The 23,956-nt window shown below is 34.7% G+C and overlaps 1 long non-coding RNA gene across 1 annotated transcript; it reads right to left on the reverse strand.

The window, feature by feature from the left end:
* Positions 1–476: 476 nt before the first annotated feature.
* Positions 477–22,691, reverse strand: LOC104883711 (uncharacterized). Its single transcript, XR_788605.4, has 3 exons — positions 22,020–22,691; positions 2,701–2,763; positions 477–1,180 (listed from the first exon to the last, which is right to left on the reverse strand). It is a non-coding gene; the product is annotated as an uncharacterized LOC104883711 (long non-coding RNA).
* Between the last annotated feature and the right edge of the window lie 1,265 nt (positions 22,692–23,956).

Consider the following 23,956-nt stretch of genomic DNA (forward strand, 5'->3'; position numbering starts at 1 on the left):
AAATTTTATATAGGCATATTTACGTAATTTAACATAGGGATATTTTAGTAATTTTCACACTAGGGGTATTTTGTAATTTTATAGTAAGGGTATTTTTATAATTTTTTACTACGGGTATTTACGTAATTTTACAAAAGAATAACTGCAGATTTAGAGGTATTTTAGTAATATGTAGGAATATTTACGTAGATAACCCTAATCTATAATTACATAAATACCCTTATTCATAAAACTGCTTCCAAATGTATTAAAAAAGCGTAAAAGTGGACTCTATGAAATATTGATATATGACTCATTTGATCTCAATCGTCCAGTCCAGTCCAGTCCATCCTTGAGCAAATATAGAACAACCACAGATAGAAAATTAGCAACTAACATTTCCCTCATATTACTGCTATGCTTGAAATTAAAAATCGAGATCACTTATCTTGTACCTAAAAAGAAATAGCAGTTTTTCTTGCTATAAATCACAAAAATATAAAAAAAAGATCAAAATCTTGGATATAGTTTCCTAATTAATAGTCATACAGATTCCTTAATCAATAAAAAAAGAAATATAATTAGTAAAATCTAGTTATCTTCAAAGAAGCCAAAACTTCATCCAGGTTGAATAAAACTCAATGCTACATTATACATACTTGAGAGTTTGGTAGTTGGTCATAAATAGTGGTAATGTAAGTGAATTTGTGTGTAAATTTGTGAAAAATATCATTGTCCATTCCTATGATAATGCTAATTTATCCTAATGTGTCCACTTTTCTTCTTGAATTTTCATTCCATCCAATATCACCTTGTAGGTGGTAATGAGTGGTAATAAAAATTGCTTCAACTTGGAGACAAAAACACAAGTTTAGGAGTGAGATTGCTTGTCCATTGAGAAAAAATGTCTTTCCATGGAGATTTTAAGGGTGCTTCCCTAATAAAATTACACTTAGAATTCATTCCCATTACCGCAATTCATTAACAACTACCAAACGTGCCGTACAAGTCTACAACATATAGGTTAATATCCTTAAACTGGACTAAAACGTAAAGTTTAAAGGCTTCCCACTATATATAGCTGTAGCAACATCAAACTTAGCTTCAATTAACTCACTCCGTTATATATCACAAACTCTCAAATATTCCATTGTTCATCAATACACCTGTGTTAAGTGTCAACTCCACCCTTCTAGCTTCCCTGTCGAACACAGAGGACATGTAACCCAAATAAATATAGATAACTACATAGTCCATACAGATTATTACCATAAATTGAGTAACATAGACCAAAACTGTACCTCTCAGACCACTAAATACTAGGAAAAACACCACCATAAAGGCTGGTTCATAAATTTGAATTCCTCACAAAAATAGATAGTGTATCACTTTATCCACACTCTTCAAAAGAGCACTTAGCATACCTTATAACACATATACACATCTCAAAGAATGACCAACAACTCGACAGCATTATATCAGTCCAAGTTCCATGATAACAAAATGGGAGAAAGATAATGTTCAAGTTATAAGAGTATGCTTTAGTGATATTGTCTTGGAGCTAATGACTCGATCAGATCAGATCAGATATGAAGCGTACGACTCTCAGTTAGATCATCAAATATTTTTCACAACCGTCTTGATAATATCACCATTCCACTTGCTTCATAATACTTATATCCCCAAGTCCATATGTAGTAGAGAGGACTACACATACATATTCTCTTCAGTCAGTTTAGGCATCATTACACACTAATTTATATTCCTTCATACAGGGACACAAAAAAACACACACAAAACTCAGCATCCTCCAATACCTCAAAAATTAAAACAGCACATGGTACCTTCCTATGATTCATTTTCAACTTTAATTTCTAGTAGTTTAGCAAAAATGAGTTTATGCCACCAAGATTATTTCCATATTTGTAAACATGGTTTAGTACGGAAAAAACACCCACCCTCCCATTTTTCATCGGATCCCAATCTTTGTTCCAAACTCTAATATTAACATTGTATTGGAATGTTCAGATCGAGTGATATTGCCATGTATTCTTTGGACAGTAATTTCTAATAAATATTCATCCATATCATCAAACTAAAATCAAAGAAGATATCACGTAAAAAAATTTTGCAAGCTGGCAGCAACACTGCGCTGCGGCAACAAATTGTGACAACACTTGCAGCAATGCCAGCATGGAACATATTGTACTTTATGGAAAGTTTGGTTAACAATGGCAGGTTAATGATGATGACGATGACAATGAGAAGAGAAAGAACAAGAGTGATAAAAGTAGGAATATAGGATACTTGATTAAGAGTGGAAGGAATTACAAGACAAGTCAAGGAATTCAGGAGGGCTAAGATCTCTCCGAATTACTCTAAATTACTTTCAATGTCTGAATACCTATTGTCCCTACCTCCTTTATTTTATAGAGATTTCATTCACTCACACTTCCCTTAGGTCAGTTGTGCCACCTCATGCTCTTGCTAATAGAATATGATATTCTCCTAACATTCTCTAGATATTCTCTGACCCTTAGATGATCCCCCCCCCCCGGCGCGTTGCACCCCTTTTTTCCACACTTAGCATATGTAAACATAATATGAGGCCTCAATTGATTTGCTACACAGCGCCGGCAGATAACGCTTGCAGTGCCAGTAAATTACAGACAAGTGGATAGAAGTGGGATATTTGAACAGCAAGATGCAAAGAATACTTACTCTGCTAGCAGACTACGAACACAGTACAAATGTTGCTAGATACTTTTAGCAACCCTCAGCGTCCTGCCATGTGGCGATCCCAAGTAAAAGAGGATACAGTTAAACAGAAGATGATCAAGAATAGTTATCATATTTAGCTAAAAAAAACAAACAAAAATGAAGTTGGAAGAGAAAAAAGGACAAAGAGTTAGATTAAAACGACAAACAATTACATTCACGGATTCAAGAGAAAAAAGAAGCATAAAGTTTCTTTTAAAACATCCAATAAAGAAAATCTGATATCAATTCAGTGACAGATAAGTATTGTAGTCTTCAATGTAAATACTAATCTAAAGAATCGGAAATGATTGCAAGTAAAAATAGTGCACATATAATTTCATCGAAACAATACTCTCTTTCGCTCACTTGCATCACACGAAACCACAATTATGAGGTCCTCGCATACCCACTATTAAAACATATTCTAAATACAATTTTCCACCTCAAACTATCATTAAAAATAACATCCCTGGTCATTCAGATCACAAATCCAATACGCAAGAATGACAATTAAATCCAAATAATCATTTTCCACATTAAAGTTAGCATGCCCATAAAATGTTGTTGCACTAATCTCACATTTCACTGATTCACAAATGTTGTTGCACTAATCTCACATTTGATGTCAGCAATTGCCCATAGAAACACCTAACACAAACGCTATATGATGAAAAAATTTGAATAATAGCACCATTTCACTTGCTTCATAATACAAGATCCCAATGTCGGTCGGAAGTAGAGAAGACTAGAGAGAAAATCACATTGCATGACCATACTCTTTCTTTTTTTTTTTTTGACAATGGGTAAAATATATAATATATAAAGTATAAAGAAAGGAGGTTTAGCTTTTCCGACCATACTCTTTCAAGGGAGGCTTTCCGTTCATTCCACACTCACTTCAAATCACATTTGGCATAGACCTACAAGAAATTCAGCATCCTATACACCAGTCGAGTGAGGTAAACTACAACAAGCATTCATATCTGGCCAGACCTAAAACTTATACATCACATGGTACCTAACTAAGATTAATTTTCAGCTTTGAGTATCAAATACAGTACAACCAAATAAGTAGTCAGCAAGAATATTTTCAGCTTAGTACAATGAAAAATATACGCTTACCATTCGACTTGTATATTTCAATCTTCGTTCCCATCTCCAATGTTATTTCATCTAGGCAACTCTCTCTCACACCATCATACTAGTTAGATTTTCCCTGAACACAATAACACACAACAATGACGATCAAATCTAATTCCCATTTTTCCCAATAAAGACATCATACCAAAGCCAAACCATGTCTCACAAATCTCATTCACGATACCAACCATAAGAAATCGCAAAACTTCAAAACAAATCACTTCCTAATATTTCGTAACATGACTACAGTAAAACCCTGAAAACATTACCCGACTTATCTACCTTACGAGGACCACCTTCCTTATTGCGAGCGCCTTCAATCACTGGAACGAGATATGTCTAATTACCTATCTCTTGACTCGAAATGGGAGCAAGAAATGATCTTAAAGTGTCTAGGGTTAGTCCAACATGGTCTCTTAATCGACCATAGATCAATTTCCTTTTCATTTGAGAGTATCTAATACACCCATAATTCTGAGCTCTATGTTCCTCTTACCAAGAGACATGTCATCCCCTTTGGATTGAATGGGATGACCTTGACACATCACATGATAAACACGTTACCAAAAATGCCTTAAACATACACCTATTTTTCCATAAGTGGTATACAATTAATTCAAAGCCTTTTCCCCTTATTTTTCAAGAAACTGAAACTAGGTGGAGAGAGCTCAATTTCACTAGTTACATAATTGTTTTCCGCACTAATTTCACATTAGTTATCAGCAATATGCCCATATAAACATCCAACACAGGCTATATGACTAAAAGCTTGAATAATAGCATCACTTCACTTGCTTCATAATAACAGATCCCAAAATCAGATATGATGCAGAGAATAATAGCATCATTTCACTTCCAGCATGAACTTTGCACTGTCAAACAAAGCTTATCCATTCAACGGTCAGTTGCTCAGATCAAACTCGGCATCTTATTAACCGCCCTAAGTAAGCTAGTCTACAGCAAACGTTCAGATCCCCACACGCCTCAAATATTCATACATCCCACATCCCTCCCATGGTACCTACCTAACTTCACACATCCTATAGCTTCGCATTTATAAGTTATACCATCAAATATATTTACAGTATAATAGATTGCAACTTAGTGCAATTAAAATACACACCCTCCGAATTTCTATCTCGCTTTAATCTTCGTTCCAACTCTTATGTTAAGCATTGTATTGGAACGCATGGAGTAATATTTTTCATTTTTTCCTTGAATCATGTAACCCAATACAATGCACATATAATATGATCTAACTAAGACTGACATTCACTCACTTCATCGTACAAGACACCAAGGTTATTAACATGATTACCATGCTCACTGTTCTTCTACGCAACACTATATTCCCGCCTCAAACTATATAAGAATATCCCTGGTCAATTGGATCACAAATCACCAAAGCATCAATGACAATTATTTCCAAATACATTCAAGTTACCATTCCAATTTTCCTCACTGAAGTTAATTGTCAAGAAATTTCTCATAAATAGGTCTCACAATCTCATTCACGAGAGCAGCCACAAAACTTCTTAAAAAATTTGATGCAACATATTTGCAATGAACCCTAGAAATCCACATATACCTTGAAAGGAGCACCATCGTGGACAGATCACATGGTATACTCATTAGCTAAATAGCCTTGAACCTTATAGCACCTTATGACCCTATATAGTACATATTATTTCAAATCATTTCCCGATATTTCGTCAAACCCAACGCAATTCCGAATTTCACAATTAATGTCAACTCCACTATGACATTTGTTGTCAACTATTTGCCTATATAAACATCTGACCCAAAACTTGCTTTATTCTTGATCCATAAAATAGCATTAAAAAATTTAAGATATAAGAAAAGCCTCTCGATATATCAATTTCCAATTTCAAAACCCAATGCCCCGATATATCAATTTAGACAACCCTCCATATCATAAAACCGAGTATCCCAAATTTATAACCAATATAAGAGTAGAAGATCACTCTAAATCATTTTGCCACCGCTAGAGCCTCAATCGAATGAGATATAAATTGCGCGACACTGAGTTAAATCATCGAATATATTATAACCAACTAGAGTGAATGACAGCTTAGAACAATAACATCAATTCAGTGGCTCGACACAAAATAGGAAGAACTACACATAAACATAACTATAGCCACTGCAGGCATTGCAACACACGAATTCTCCACAGACGCACGATATGTACAAAACTCATCATCCAAGAAACCTCGGTAAGTGTTGGGATAAACACAAAACATTAGGTTGATGGGACTAAGAGAGAAAAGATAAAAAAAAAAAGAAGTGTATAGTTTCTTTTAAAACATCTAAAAAGGAAAATTCTGATACCAATTTTGGGAAGGAACACTAAGTATTATGATTGAAATAGAGAATAACTGCAAGTAATTTCCTAAATCAGGTAGGACATAGAATCTCTTTCACTCATTTCATCCCATCTGAAACCATAATTATTTGGATCTCGTCATAACTACTATTTTCCAGCCTTGATTATCATTAATAACCTCCATAATCAACCATTACAACTCCAATATGAAAGAAGACAATCAGATACAAATTCCCATTTTTCCCAATAATGTTAGCAAGTCAACAAGTCTCACAAATCTAAATACATGATACAAATCATAATAGATCATAAAACTCGACAACCGATTGATACCCAGATACTAAACATGTTTACCATAAATCTTGTGAGCATAACTCAACTAATCGTTTTCGTTTACATTTGTTGTCAGCTATATGCCTATACAAACATTTAACAGCTAAGGCTATATAATTAGAACTTCAACAATAGCACACGATCTCAAAGTCAATAGGAAGCAGAGAAAACTACACAAAAATAAACAATAACTCTGGCCCCTTTACTCTTTAGGCATAACCAAACTCTTTCAAAGGAAGTTATATGTCCATTCAACAGCTCACAGTAGATCACATTCGCCAAAGACCCACAAGAATAAACAAAGTTCAACACCGTATAAACAGCACTCCGAGAGCTAGACGATAACAAGCATTCACATACAGCCCTACTAAGAATTCATGCCTCTTGTGGTAACTACCTAAGGCATTGATTGTTTTTCTAACTTTTTAAGTATAATTATTCAGTTTATCGCAGCATAACTTAGTAAGATAAAAGAACAATAAAACCATCCTCACACTTTCTATCTCTTGTGATCCTTAGTTCCAGTCTCAAATGTCTTTCACTCACTTCACATTAAAAAACCCATTGTAACAATATAAACAGATTTCTCATAAATAAGTCAAACAAATCCCATTCACGATACCAAGCATAAGACATCAAAAATTCAACAACCCATCACACCCCAAATAGTGGATCTCTTTACAATGAACCCTGAAGCATTACTCCACTAACACCTTGATAGGAGCACCTTCTTTGGCACATCACCTAAAACAGCCATCCCCAAACTTCCTATCTCTTCAAATTCTTTGATCCAGTCTAAGTCTCAAATGTTAACATCACATGTAATTTCCCAAAACAAGAGCATCTAAAATTTCATCGAAACAATACTCTCTTTGACTCATTTCATCATTAAAAAAACCATTGTTCACAATATAAATGTCTTTCATCTCAAATGTCTTTCACTCACTTCACATTAAAAAAACCATTGTAACAATATAAACAGATTTCTCATGAATAAGTCAGACAAATCCCATTCACGATACTAAGCATAATACAAAAAAAAATTCAACAACCCATCACACCCCAAATAGTAAAGCTCTTTACAATGAACCCTGAAGCATTACTCCACTAACACTTTGATAGGAGCACCTTCTTTGACACATCACCTAAAATAGCCATCCTCAAACTTCCTATCTCTTCAAATTTTTTGATCCAGTCTAAGTCTCAAATGTTAATATCACAAGTAATTTCCCAAAACAAGAGCATCTAAACAATACTCTCTTCAACTCATTTCATCATTAAAAAAACCATTGTTCACATTATAAACAAATCTCTCATGAGTGAGTCACACAAATCTCATTCACGACACCAAGCATGGTAAATCCAAAAATTCAACATACCATCACATCCCAGATAGTAAAGCCCTTTACAATATACCCTGAAATATTACACCACTAATACCGTGATAGGAGCACCTTCTTTGACACAGCACATGATATACACATCACCCAAACAACCTCAAGTTTAAGCCACCATTTTTTCCCAAAGTGGTATACAAAGCGTTTCTGTTATTTTCACCCATGACTTATCACCAACAATATCCCTGATCGATCAAAAAACCAATATGTAATGACAATTAAAATGAATTTACCATTTTTTCCAAATAATTTTAGCTTGACAAAATTTCTCCCATAGAAAAGACACAACTCTTATTCACAGAACTCAACAGAATAAGTCCCAAAGCTCGACATTCCATAGTTTCCTAAATGTTAAACATGTACAAAATATAACCCAAAAATAGTACGCTACTTATGCCTGGATAGTAGCACCCGCATTGCGACATCACAATAGCCTCAAAACTTTGTCTCGCTGGTTTTTTTACCTCGAGTGGTAACAAGAAAATCCGAAAGTACTTTGACTCGACTGCTAGAAACAGAGGGGGACACAAATTGATTCCACTAATTCGTAAATTTAGTAAGTACTAACTTCCCAAATGTTTGTCATCAATATTCACATAATACACGATCCTAAAATAGACAAGAAGCAGATGAGACTAAACGAAAATAAACAATTACTTCAGGCACTTTAGGGATGACCATAGTGCTTCAAGGGAATCTGTCCATCAATTCAACGCTCACATCAAAGTCACATTCACTGACAACCCACATGAATAACAAAACTCAACATCCTACAAACCACCTGAAATTGAGCTCGACTACAACAAGCACTCACATCTGCTCACATCTGAATTTTATACATCACATGGTAACTAACTACGGCTCTAATTATTTTTGAGCTTAAAAATAAGTGTAGTATAGAAAAAAGAAAAGAGTTGCGCTTTATTATAACATAACTTAGTACAATAAAAAAAAAATTGTAACATGTTTACAACAAGCCCTGAAAACATTAATCCACCTATACCTTGATGTGAGCATTCCTTGACACATCGCATGATATAGACATCACCAAAAACGCCTTAATCCTTATGTCACTTATTTTTACCCAAGTAGTAAACAATTAATTTAAAGCCTTTCCCCTCACTTCGCTAGAGTAGGAAACTAGGAGGACACAACTCATTTCCACTAATTTCAAACATTGTTCTCTATACTAATTCAGTGTTGTCGTCAACAAGCAATAAGCCCATATAAACATCCACAAAAAGGCTATATTGATGAACCTCTTCAATATTATCATATTTCACTTGTTTATAATACCAATTCCCAAAGTCTGATATGATGGCAGAGATTAGTAGTGCACCACTTCACTTCCAGCAAGATCATTACTCCCTAAACGTAAGCTTTCTATCCATTTAACGCTCACATCAAATCAAATTCCCACATATCCAAAAGAATATACAAAACTCAGCATCTAGTCTATGGCAAGCATTCAGATCCTCACACGCCTCAAAAATTCACATCCCATGGTACCTACCTAAGGCTTTGATTATTTATCATCTTTAAAGTTGAGACTAACATCGCAAAAGTAAGTTAAGTCAGCAAGAATATTCACAGGTTACCCTCCCAATTTCTATTTCGCTTTAATCTTTGTTGGAATCTCTATTGTGAGCATTGTATTAGGACGGACAATCTATTCCTTCGATAATTTTATTTCAAACAAAAGTTATTCTATACCCGTAAATTAAAGATATAGAAGATAAAATATAATAAATAAGTATAAAAACAACTATTACATGTACCATTAGAAACAGGGAAGCGTAAGACAAAAAGGGAAGACATAATGTTGTGATGCACACCAAAAAAACAATTTTATGGGGAAAGAAAGAAAGAACAAGTTTATCTTAAACTATAATGTTTCTTTAAAACAATCGGAAAAGAACATTTTACCCTAATTTAAGACAACTGCATCAACCTTCATTATCGTTAGTTAAATACCATCAAGTAATTCCCCACATCAGGTGCGCGTATAGTTTCAACTAAATAAGACTCACTTTCACTCACTTCATCGTTCATGACACCAAAGTTATTGGATGACCACCATGCCCACTGTTCTATTCTACTCCACACTATATTCCAGCCTCAAACTATATCATTAATAATATATGTGGTCAATTGGATCACAAATCCACCAAAACAACAATGACAATTATATCCAAATACACTCAAAGACACCATTTCCATTTTCCTCACTAGAGTTACTTGTTAACAGATTTCTCATAACTAGATTTCACAATCTCATTCGCGACAGAGACGCAAAACCTCGCTCCACAAAAAAATTGTAACATATTTACATTGAACCTTAGAAATCCACATTTACCTTGAAAGGAGCATCACCTCGACGGATCACATGATATGCACATCAACTAGAAAGCCTCGAACTTCATAAGCTTATGACCCTGTGGAAGTATACGAGTCCCTCATATTTCACCAAATCCGTGAGGGACAAGGATACAAACTGAATTCAGCTAACTTCACAATTGTTGTTAACTCTAATTTCACATTTGTTTTTAACTATTTGCCAACATAAACATCTGATATAAAATTTACTTTATCCTAATCCATTAAAAACATTAAAAATTTTAAGATATAAGAAAAAGCCTATAAATCTTAAATATCTACAAAGATAGCCACATGAGGCATCAGCATACTCTATCACTATTCTTAGTTATCGGCACCATTTCCAATCTCCAAAACCCACTACACCTACACATCAATGTAGACAACCCTCCATATTCATAAAAATTGGGCATCCCAAATTTATAACTAAGATAAGAGTACAAGGTCACTCCAATTCGTTTTCCTAGAGATAGAGACATAAACAAAGGAGATATAGATTGCCCGACACTGGGTTAGATCATCAAATAAATTCACAACCAACTAGAATGACTACATGATGACAGCTTGTTACAATAGCATAGATTCACTAGCTTCATAATAAATTATTCCAAAGTCCATATGAAGTAGCGACGACGATTATACACAAACAAAACTATCACCTCCTACAGCAAGCATTGCCATACACAATTCTCCAAAGATGCAAGAAACACAAAGCTCACATTGTACGAACCTTAGTAAATATTGGGATAAATACCTATATAAGACATTGATTTTTTTCCAATTTTACGTACAATCATAGATTCATAGTTAAGCAAATAAAAGTTGACAGCGATAAACTTTCAGTTTATTACAGCATGATTAACTAGATAAAAGGGAAAAAAAGGTCACCCTCACACTTCCTATCTCTTCAGATTCTTTGTTCTAGTACCAAATGTTACCATTATTAAAATACCTACATGTAACTTCCCAAAACAAATGTGTAATTTCATTTAAACAGTACTCTCTTTCACTCACTCTATCAGTAAAGAAACCAATGTTAACAATATAAACAAATCTCTCATGAAAAAGTAAGACGAATCTCATTCACGATACCAAGCATAATACATTGAAAATTTAACAACCATTACACCGCAAATAGTAAAGTTGTTTACAATAAACCCTGAAACATTACCACTAACACCTTGATAGGAGCACCCTCTTTGACAAGTCATATGATATACACATCATCTTAAACAGCCATCCTCACACTTTCTAGCTCTTCTGATTCTTTGTTCCAGCCTCAAATGCTTACATTATTAAGATGCCTACAAGTAATTTCCTAAAACAAGACGATGTATAATTTTATTTAAACAATACTCTCTTTCACTTACTTCATCATTAAAGAAACCATTCTTCACATTATAACAGATCTCTCATGAGTAAGTCACACAAATCTCATTCACGACACCAAGCATAATAAATCAACAATTCAACAAACCATCACAACCCAGATAGTATAGCTCTTTACAATAAACCCTCAAACATTACTCCACTAATACCGTAATAGGAGCACCTTCTTTGACACATCGCATGATACACACATCACCTAAACAGCCTCAAACTTTAAGCCACCAGTTTTTTTTCCATGTGGTATACAAAGCGTTTTAAGTTACTTTCGGCCTTGACTTATCAATAATCAAAAAACCAATACGTAACAATGACAATTTAATTGAAAACACCCTTTTTTCCAAATAATTTTAGCTCGACAAAATATCTCTCATGGAAAAGACACAAATCTTTTTCATAAAACTCAACAGAATAAGTCACAAAGCTCGACAACTCATCATTTCCGAAATGATAAGCATGTTAGAATAAACCCAAAAAACAGTACTCTACTTATAACTTGATAGTAATTACATTGCGAATCACAAGATATACACATCGCAAAAATAGTCTCAAAACCTTGTCTCGTCTGTTATTTTACCCCAAGTGGTACACCATTAATCCGAAAGCATTTCCACTCAATTGCAAGAAACCGAGGGGAGACACAATCGATTCTAATCTATCTTAAATTTTGTAAGTAATGATTTCCCAAATGTCGTCAGCAATATGCCAAAAATACATGATCCTAAAATAAATAGGAAGCAGATGAGACTACACAGAAATAAACAATTACTTCAGCCACTTTAGGCATGAGTGCATGACCATAGGGCTTCAAGGGAATCTTTCCATCAATTCCACGTTCACATCAAGTCACATTCACTAAAAACCCACATCAATATACTAAAAACCTGGAATTGAGCTCGACTACAACAAGCACTCACATCTGCTCACACCTGAAAATTATACATCACATGGTAACTAACTACAGCTCTTTATTATGTTAAAGTATAGCAAAAAAAAAGATTTGCGGTTTAGTATAACATAACTTAGTGCAATAAAAAAAAACCCATCCACCCACTATCTCTCTATCTCCTGAATCTATATTCCAATATCTGTTGTTACTAAGAAAACCTGCAAGGAATTTCCCATGTTAGGTGGATGAATAATTTCATCTAAACAACTCTCTTTCTCTCTCACTTCATCATAAAAAAAAAAAATCATTGTCATTGGGTGCTCCCTTACACAATAACACTTTAGGCCTGAACATCATTTTCCAGCCTCGTCCCATTAAATAGCATTGCTTGTCATCAGATCACATATCAATACACAACATACGACTATACTATACAATTTTCCATTTCTCCCTAATTGTCAACAAAACTCTCATGTATAAGTCACACGAATCTCATCCCCGATACCAACCATGGTCATCGGATGATCACCAGCCCACAACTGTTCTTTGTTCTCAACCCAATACTCCAACCTCATATTATCATTAATAATATCCTTGGTCAATCAGTTTCCAAGTCCAGAACGCAAAAATGACAATTTAATCCAGATATACTTTTAGTCACAATTTCGATTTCATCAATAAAGTTAGAAAACCCCAACATATCTCCCATTGAAATGTCTCACAACTTTCATTCACGAAAAAACCATAACAAATCACAAAACTCAACAACCCATCACTTCCTAAAAAGATTTTAACATGTTTACAATAAACCCTGAAAACATTAATCCACCTATACCTTGATGGGAGCATTACTTGACACATCACATGAAATAGACATTACATAAACGCCTTAATCCTTATGTCACCTATTTTTACCAAAGTACTGAACAATTAATTCAAAGTTTTTCCCCTCACTTCGCTAGAATCAGAAACCAGCTGAACACAACTCATTTCCACTAATTCCAAAAGATTGTTCTCTTCACTAATTCACAGTTCTCATCAGCAAGTAATAGGCCCATATAAACATCCAACAACAAGGCTATATGATGAAAAAGCTTCAATACTAGCATCATTTCAATTGTTTCATAATACCATTTCCCAAAATCTGATATGATGCAGAGAATAATAGCATCACTTCACTTCTAGCAAGATTTTACTGCCTCAACTGAAGCTTTTTATCCATTCAATGCTCACATCAAATCAAATTCTCACATATCCAAAAGAATATACAAACCTCGTCATCTTACAAACCACCCTAAGTAAGCTAGTCAACAACAGCTCACACGCCTCAAAAATTCACATCCCATGATACCTACCTAAGGCTTTGATTATCAATCAGCTTTAAATTTAAGACTAACATCGCAAAAGTAAGTTAAGTCACCAAGAATATTCAGAGGTTACCACCCAATTTCTATTTTGCTTTAATCTTTGTTGCAATCTCTAATGTTAGCATTGTATTGGGACGTACAATCTATTCCTTCAATATTTGTATTTCAAATAAAAATCTTTCTACATCCTTAAAGTATAGATATAGAAGATAAAATATAACAAACAAATAAATAATATAAAAACAACTAATACATGTATTTTTAGAAAAAGGAGAACAGAAGACAAAAAAGAGAAGACAATATGGTGCGACGAGCACCAAAAAAAACAGTTTTCTAGGGAAAGAAAGAACGAGTTTATCTTAAAGTGTAATGTTTTCTTTAAAACAACCAAAAAAGAAAGTTTGACCCTAATTTAAGACAACAACTTTTACCTTCATTATCGTTAATTGAATACCAAGTAGTTCCGAGATCATGTGCGCGTATAATTTAATCTAAATAAGACTCAACTTCACTCACTTCATCGTTCACGACACAAGGTTATTGGATGGTCACCATGCACACTGTTCTTCTTCTACTCTTAACACTATATTCCAGCTTGAAGCTATATCATTAATCTTTCAATCGGATCACAAATCCACCAAAGCAACGATGACAATTAAATCCTAATACACTCACAGACACCATTTCCAATTTCCTCACTAGAATTAGCTTGTCAACAGCTTTCTCTTAAAAAAAATTCCACAATCTCATTCGTTACAACAGACGCAAAACACAACACCACCTCCCTCCTGAAAAAAATTGAAACATATTTACAGTGAACCTCAGAAATTCACATTTACCTTGGTAGGAGCATCATCGTGGACAGATCAAATGATACACACATCAGCTAAAAAGCCTCAAATTTCATAAGCTTATGACCCTATTTCGCCGAACCCAAATCATTTCTTCATATTTCGCCAAATCCGTGAGGGACAAGGACACAACTCAATTCAACTAATATCACAATTGTTGTCAACTCTAATTTCACATTTGTTGTCAACTATTTTCCAATAGAAACATCTGACATTAAAATTTGCTTTATCCTAATCCTTTGAACAATGTTAAAAAATTTAAGATTAAAAAGCCTATAGAACTTATATATTTACAAAGATAACCACATGAGGAATCAGCATACTGTCCCACTATTATTTATTTATCAGCACAATTTCCAGTCTCCAAAACCCACTACGCCTATATATCAATTTAGACAACCCTCCATATTCGTAAAACTGGGAATCCCAAATTTATAACCAAGATAAGAGTACAAGGTCACTCCAATTCGTTTGACTAGAGATACAGACACAAACAAATAAGATATAGATTGCCCGACACTCAGTTAGATCATCAAATATATTCACAACCAACTAGAATGACCGCATGATGACAGCTTGGTACAATAGCATAGATTCACTAGCTTTGTAATAAATATTCCAAAGTCAATACGAAGTATGAAGTACGATACACAATTCTCTAAAGACGCGCAAAATATTGAAAGCTCACATTGTACGAACCTCAGTAAGTGTTGGGAAAAAAACAAAACATTAAGTTTATGTGACCTATAGAAAAGATTAAAAAAGACAAAGTGCATAATTTCTATTAAAACATGCAAAAAGGAAAATCTGGATGCCAATTTTGGGAAGGAACAACAAGTATTATTATTTAAGTAGAGATCTACTGCAAGTAATTTCCCAAATCAGGTTGCGCTTAGAATTTCAATTAAGCAAGATTCTCTTTCACTCATTCCATCCTATCATAAACCATAATTATTTAGTGCTCGTCATACCCACTATTAGACTTCAAAATGAACGCCATTTTCCAGAATCGATTATCATTTATAACTTCCCTAGTCATCAGATAACACTTCCAATTGAAATAAGATAATCAAATCGAAATTCCCATTTCTCCAAATAATGTTACCGTAAACAGGGTTCTCATGAACAAGTCTCACATATCTCATTCACGATATAAACCATAATAAATCATAGAACTTAACAACCAACTGATCCTCGATACTAAACATGTTTACCATAAACTCCGGGAACATAACTCAACTTATAATTAATCCAATGCACCTTCTTGACACATCACCTAAATAACCTCAAACGTTATGTCACTTGTTTTTTCAAGTAATTCCCCGGATGAGGTGCGTGTATAGTGATTCCCCATTATCGTTAACTAAATACCATCAAGTAATTCCCCAGATGAGGTGCGTGTATTGTTTATTCTAAATAAGACTCACTTTCACTCACATAATCGTACACGACACCAAGGTTACTCGATGATCACCATGCCCACTATTCTTCTTCTGCTCAACACTATAATCCAGCCTCAAACTATATCATAGATAATATCCCTAGTCAATCGGATCCCAAATCCACCATAGCAACGGTGACACTTATATCCAAATACACTCAAGTCACCTTTCCGATTTTCCTGACTAGAGTTGGCTAGAACAGATTTCTCATAAATAGGTTTCACAAACTCATTCACGACAGCAGCCACAAAACTCAACAACAACTCACTCCTCAAAAAAAAAAATTGTAACATATTTATGGTGAACCTTGGAAATCTACAAATCTTGATAGGAGCATCATCCTGGACAGATCACATGATATATACATCAGCTAGATAAGCTCGAAACTTATAAGCTTATGACCCTATCTATTATGTGACCAATTCAAATCATTTCCTCATATTTCGCCAAATCTGTAGGGGGCAAGGACACAACTCAATTCAGCTAATTTCACAATAAATAATGACTATAGCACACGATCCCAAAGTCAATAGGAAGCACAGAAGACTAAACCAAAATAAACAATAACTCCCACCCCTTTAGGCAAACCGAACTCTTTCAAGGGAAGTTCAGCATAGTATAAACAACCCTAGGTGAGCTAGACGATAACAGGCATTCACTACACCCCTACTAAGAATTCATACATCTCGTGGTACCTACCTAACGCATTGATTATTTTTCTAACTTTAAGTACAATCATAGTTAAGCAAATATAAGTTGACAGCGATTCTAAAGTCAATAGGAAGCACAGAAGACTAAACCAAAATAAATGATAACACCGACCCCTTTAGGAAAAACCAAACTCTTTCAAGGGAAGTTGTTTGTCCTTCGGCAGCTCACAGTAAATCACATTCGCCAAAGACCCACAAGAATATACAAAGTTCAGCATAGTATAAACAACCCTATGTGAGCTAGACGATAACAAGCATTCAAATATACCCCTACTAAGAATTCATGCATCTTGTGGTACCTACCTAAGGCGTTGATTGTTTTTATAACTTTCATAGTTAAGCAAATATAAGTTGACAGCAATAAACTTTCAGTTTATTACAACATGATTGGCTAAGATAAAAGGAAAAAAAAAAGGTCACCCTCACACTTCCTATCTCTTCAGATTCTTTGTTCTAGTCCCAAATGTTACCATCATTAGAATACCTACATGTTATTTCCCAAAACAAGAGCAAGTATAATTTCATCTGAACAATACTCTCTTTCACTCACTTCATCATTAAAGAATCAATTGTTAACATTATAAACAGATCTCTCATGAATAAGTCAGACAAATCTCATTCACGATACCAAGCATAATACACAAAAAATTCAACAACCCCTCACACCGCAAATAGTAAAGCTCTTTACAATAAACCCTTAAACATTGCTCCACTAATACCTTGCTAGGAGCACCTTCTTTGGCACATCATATGATATAAACATCACCTAAAACAAACATCCTCACACTTTCTAGCTCTTCTAATTCTTTATTCCACTCTCAAATACTAAGATTATTAAGAAACATACACGTAATTTCCCAAAACAAGACCATGTATAATTTCATCTAAACAATTCTCTATTTCAATCACTTCATCATTAAAGAAACCATTAATCACATTATAAACTGATCTCTCATGAGTAAGTCCCACATATCTCATTCACGACACCAAACATAATTAATGAAAAATTCAATAAACCATCACACCTAGATAGTAAAGCTCTTTACAAAAAACCCAGAAAAATTATTCCACTAACACCGTGATCCGAGCACCTTCTTTGACACATCACATGATATGAAACATCACCTAATTTTTTTCCCAACTGGTATACAAAGTGTTTCCTGTTATTTTCAGCCTTGACTCATCACTAATAAGATCCCTCGTCAATAAGATCAAAAGACCATTACGTAACAATCACAATTTAATTGAAATCACCATTTTTCCCAAATAATTTTAGCTTGACAAAATCTCTCTACATAAATCTTATTCACACAACTCAACAGAGTATAACACAAAACTCCACAGCCCATCGTTTCCAAAATGCTACACATGTTCACAATAAACCCCAAAAACATCAGTGTACTTATACCTTTATAGTAGCCCCCTCATTGCGAAATCACAAGATATACACAACCCAAAAATAGCCTCAAAACCTCATCTCGCCTGTTTTATTACCCCAAGTGGTACACCATTAATTCGAAAGCATTTCCACTCGATTGCGAGGTTGATTCATATATGTTACAAGTATTAATTTCCCAAATGTTGTGAGCAAAATGTCCATATTGCACGATCCTAATATAGACAAGAAGCACACGAGCCTACACAGAAATAAACAATTACTTCAACCACTTTAGGCATGACCATAGTGTTTCAAGGGAATCTTTTCATCAATTCAACGCTCATATCAAGTCAAATTTACTGAAAACCCATATGATATGCAAAACTCAGAATCCAATAAGCCAAACGTAACCCAGCTCCACTACAACAAGCACTCACATCTGCTAAAACCTGAAAATTATACATCACATGGTAACTACATACGACTCTAATTATTTTTTAGCTTAAAAATAAGTCTAGTATAGGAAAAAAAAAAAGAGTTGTGATTTAGTTTTACATAACTTATTACAATAACAAAGATATACCCACCCACTATCTTTTTCTCTCCTGAATCTTTGTTCTAATCTCTAATGTTACTAAGAAAACCTGCGAGGAATTTCCCATGAAAGGTTCATGTATAATTTCATCTAAACAAGTCTCTCTCTCACTCACTTCATCATAAAAGAAATCATTGTTATTTGGTGCTCCCTTACACAATAGCACTTTTTGGTGATTTTCCAGCCTCCTCCTATTAAATAGCATCGATTGTCATCAGATGACAAATCAATACGCAACAATGACAATATGATCCAATTTAACATTTCTCCCCAATTGTCAACAAAACTCTCATGAATAAGTCACACGAATCTGATCCACAATACCGACCATGGTCATTTGGATGATCACTAGGCCCACAACTGTTCTTTGTTCTCAACACAATATTCGAACCTCATGCTACGTACCATTAATAAAATCCGTGGTCAATCAGTTTCTAAGACCAGAACGCAACAATGACAATTAAATCCAAATATACTTTTAGTCACAATTATGATTTCCATCAATAAAGTTAGAATCCCGACATATCTCCCATTGAAATTTCTCACAACTTCCATTCACGCAACAACCATGATAAATCACAATACTCAACAACCCATCAATTCATAAATTTTTTTAACACGTTTACAATAAACCCCGAATATATTAATCCACTTATACCTTAATGGGTGCATTCCTTGACACATCACATGATATAGACATTACATAAACGCCTTATTCCTTATGTCACCTATTTTTACCAAAGTAGTAAACAATTAATTCAAAGCTTTTCCCCTCACTTCGTTAGAATCAGAAACTAGTTGGACACAACTCATTTCCACTAATTTCAAAAATTGTTCTATGCAGTAATTCACAATTGTCATAAACAACTAACACTACCGTATAAACATCAACAACAAGGCCATATGATATAAAAGCTTCAATACTATGATCATTTCAATTGTTTCATAATACCAATTCCCAAAGTCTGACATGATGCAGATAATAATAACATCACTTCACTTTGAGCAAGACTTTACTGCCTCAACAGAAGCTTTTTATCTATTTGACATCAAATCAACTTTCCTCATATCCAAAAGGAATATACCCCAGCATCTTATGGACCACCATAAGCAAGCTAGTCTACAGGAGGCATTCAAATCCTCACACGCCTCAAAAACTCACATCCCATGCTACCTACCTAAGGCTTTGATTATCAATCAGCTTTAAACTTAGCATCGCAAAAAGTGTAATGTTTCTTTAAAACAATCGAAAAATAAATTTGACCCTAGTTTAAGACAACATTCACCTTCATTATCGTTAATTGAATAGCATCAAGTAATTCCCCAGATGAGGTGCGTGTATTGTTTATTTAAATAAGACTCACTTTCACTCACATAATCGTACACGACACCAAGGTTACTGGATGATCACCATGCCCACTATTCTTCTTCTGCTCAACACTATATTCCAGCCTCAAACTATATCATAAATAATATCCCTAGTCAATCGGATCCCAAATCCACCATAGCAACGATGACACTTATATCCATTACTCAAGTCACCTTTCCGATTTTCCTCACTAAAGTTGGCTAGTCAACAGAATTCTCATAAATAGGTTTCACAAACTCATTCACGACAGCAGCCACAAACTCAACAACACCTCACTCCTCAAAAAAATTGTAACATATTTTACAGTGCACCTTGGAAATCTACAAACCTGGATAGGAGCATCGTCCTCGACAAATCACGTGATATACACATCAGCTAGATAACCTCGAACCTCATAAGCTTATGAACCTATCTAGTATGTGACTAATTCAAATCATTTCCTCATATTTTGTCAAATCCATAGGGGGCAAGGACACAACTCAATTCAGCTACTTTCATAATTGTCAACTCTGATTTCACATTTGTTGTCAACTATTTGCCCATATAGACATTTGACAAAAAGCTTGCTTTATCTTGATCCATTAAAGAGCATAACAAAAATCTAAGATATAAGAAAAGGCCTATGAAATTGCACAATAGCATCCAAAGTAGGGAGGATTATACAAAAACAAAACTATCTCACTACATGCATTGTCATACACAATTCTCAACAAGATGCACGAATATACAAAATTCAGTATCCTACGAACCTCACTAAGTGTTAAGTAAACACAAAACATTAGGCTGACGGGACCAAGAGAGAAAATATGAAAAAAAGAAATATATAGTTTCTTTTAGAACATCCAAAAAAGAATGTTTTGATACCAATATAAGAAAGGGATAGTAAGTATTATTATAGTCAATGTGAATACTAATATTAACATAGAGAACAACTGTCATTTAGTTTCCCAAATCAGGGTCTCTTTTCACTCCCTTCATCCTATTAGAGATCATAGTTAACACAGATTAAAATTAGTTATTAGAGATAGTTATTACCAGAAGCCATAGTAAGTCTAATAAATCCTTGGTACATAATGGAAATAAAGACAGATCATACGATTGCCAAAAACAAAGATTATAAATAATTATTACATGCAATTTAAAAAAACAATATAAAACGAGCGAGAGAACAGTAAAAACAAAGAGTGTTGGGATAAACACAAAACATCCAGAAAGGAAAATTTTGATACCCATTTATTAAGGGAACACTAAGTATTATTAACATCAATGTGAATACTAATATTAGAATAACTGCAAGTAATTTCCAAAATCAGGTTGCACGAAGAATTTCAATTAAACATGACACTCTTGCTCGCTTCATCCTACCAAAAACCATATTTATTTGGTGCTTCGCATACCCACAGACCCACTATTAAATTTTGAAATAAACACCATTTTCCCTCCTCGAATATCACTAATAACTTCCCTAGTCAATCAGATAACAATACTAATATGAAAGAACATAATCAGATCCAAATTCCCATTTTTTCCAATAATGTTAGCTCGTCAACAAAGTTCTCATGAACAAGTCTCACAAATCTCATTCACGACAACAACCCTAATAAATCATAAAACTCGACGAACAATTGGTCCCTAAAAAAAACATGCATGAGAACAACCAAAAAATGACGCTTTTATTATGCAATCCAGAGAGAACGTACCTTGGCTTTGAACAACCTTCAATGAAATTCATAAAAATCCACAATATTCTATCTTGAAAAGGTGATAACTCAAAATTCCGAAATCGATTACCACTCATTTGAATTATACAATTCAATTACGGAATGTGGAACCCTAGAAATCGAATTCTAGAACTTCACATTCCATCCTAAATTCAGAATGGTTGGAAAAGGAGCGAAATTTTGATTTGTCGCCGAATATATTCTAAAGCATGAATTTAAGGAGAAAATGAATGGGGGATTTTTCATTAGGGTTTTGCAAAATCGCAGAGAGCAAATTCTTGATGAAGGGTGATTTAGATTTATGAGTTATGAGAGTTATGAGTTATGAGAGTTATGAGGCGGTGGTTTAAGTTGTGAGTTGTGAGTTTGTGACAGTCTGTGTAACGCGGTTATTAAGAGCGTCTACTCTACAACGGTCATTTTTTGTATCTTGACTCATGTTAGAGTTCAATGTAATGTCTTCAACTAAGAGGACTTTAGATGGGCTTATTTTTTAGCTAGCAAAGCCACTACTAGTATTCTTTTCTTGTTTATGTATCTTTTGTTTTTCTTGTGGAGAATAAGGGAAGTAATTAGGAAGGTTTTTTTTTTTTTTTGATCCAAAAGAAGTAGTACAAACCACCAAGAAGAAAATAAAAAAATATCTAAGAAACTAAACTCACAACTGACAGAAAGAAAAACAAACCAAAGCAAAAAAAAAAAAAAAAAAAAAAAAAAAAAAAAAAAAAGAACCTAAACACCAACTAACTTAAGGAGGTAGCAGACGAGGAACAGAAACTCCTCGAAGGTCCTCAATGATGATGGAGCGAAGCCCCGACGGTGCCACTGAGTGGGAAATGACAGGGAGGAGCTGAGACACTCCATGATTGGCAAGCCAATCCGCCGCTCGATTACCTTCTCTATAGACATGGATGATCTTGACTTCCCAATCTTCTTGATTAATCAAATGGATACATTGGTTTAGCATATGAGTGCATTCATTACGACCAGCCGCATTATGCGTAATCATTTGAACACACGCCAAGTTATCCAACTGGATCATTAGCTTTTTAATTTGAAGATCACGGGCCAGCTCCAGTCCCTTCAATAAGGCCATAACCTCAGCTTTAAAAGAAGTGCATCTTCCAAAATTCAGTGAGAGAGCCGAAATCCAACCTCCACAATGATCACGTAAAAGAGCTCCACCACCCGCCGGCCCCGGGTTCCCCTTCGCTGCTCCATCCGAGTTAAGAACATACCAATCCATGGGAGGATGCTGCCAGACCACTCCCACCTCCTCTCTGCTTCCTATAGCTCGTGGTTTCCTAAACAAGGCCAGTCTCCTATCCATAGCTCGACGGGCTTCATTATATCTCACATGAATGAAGCCTCCAATGTCATGAGGAACTTCCTGACTGCGGCCAAAAACAATACAATTTCTCCATTTCCAGATCCACCACAATGCAGTACAATAAAGTGTTTCCCAGATAAGGAAGCCGTCATCCTTATTTTGTTGAAGATTTGTCATCAACCACCGCTTAAGAGGCAATCTGTAAAACTCATTCGAATCCGCAGGCCCTCCGAGCTTCGACCATACTACTCTGGCGATAGGGCAGTCACGGAGTATATGAAGAGTTGTTTCCTCACCCGCCCCACAAACATAACATTTTGGATCGTCCACCAGTTTACACTTAAAGCGCATGGAATTACACATAATACGCTCATGGCAAGCGGTCCACATAAAGGCGCGCACCCGTTGTTGTATGAGAGCAGACCATATGAGATTCCAACAATTATCATCAATAGAGTCACTAACATTCTTCATGAGACACAAGGCAGATTTGATGGTAAACTTCCCTTGCTTACCTTTACGCCAATATAATAAATCTCCATAATCCTCCGACTCCCGCAATTCATATGATTGGATGTTTTTAAGT

The sequence above is a fragment of the Beta vulgaris genome, chromosome 6, assembly GCF_026745355.1.
Source record: "Beta vulgaris subsp. vulgaris cultivar EL10 chromosome 6, EL10.2, whole genome shotgun sequence".
Classification (NCBI taxonomy): domain Eukaryota; kingdom Viridiplantae; phylum Streptophyta; class Magnoliopsida; order Caryophyllales; family Amaranthaceae; genus Beta; species Beta vulgaris.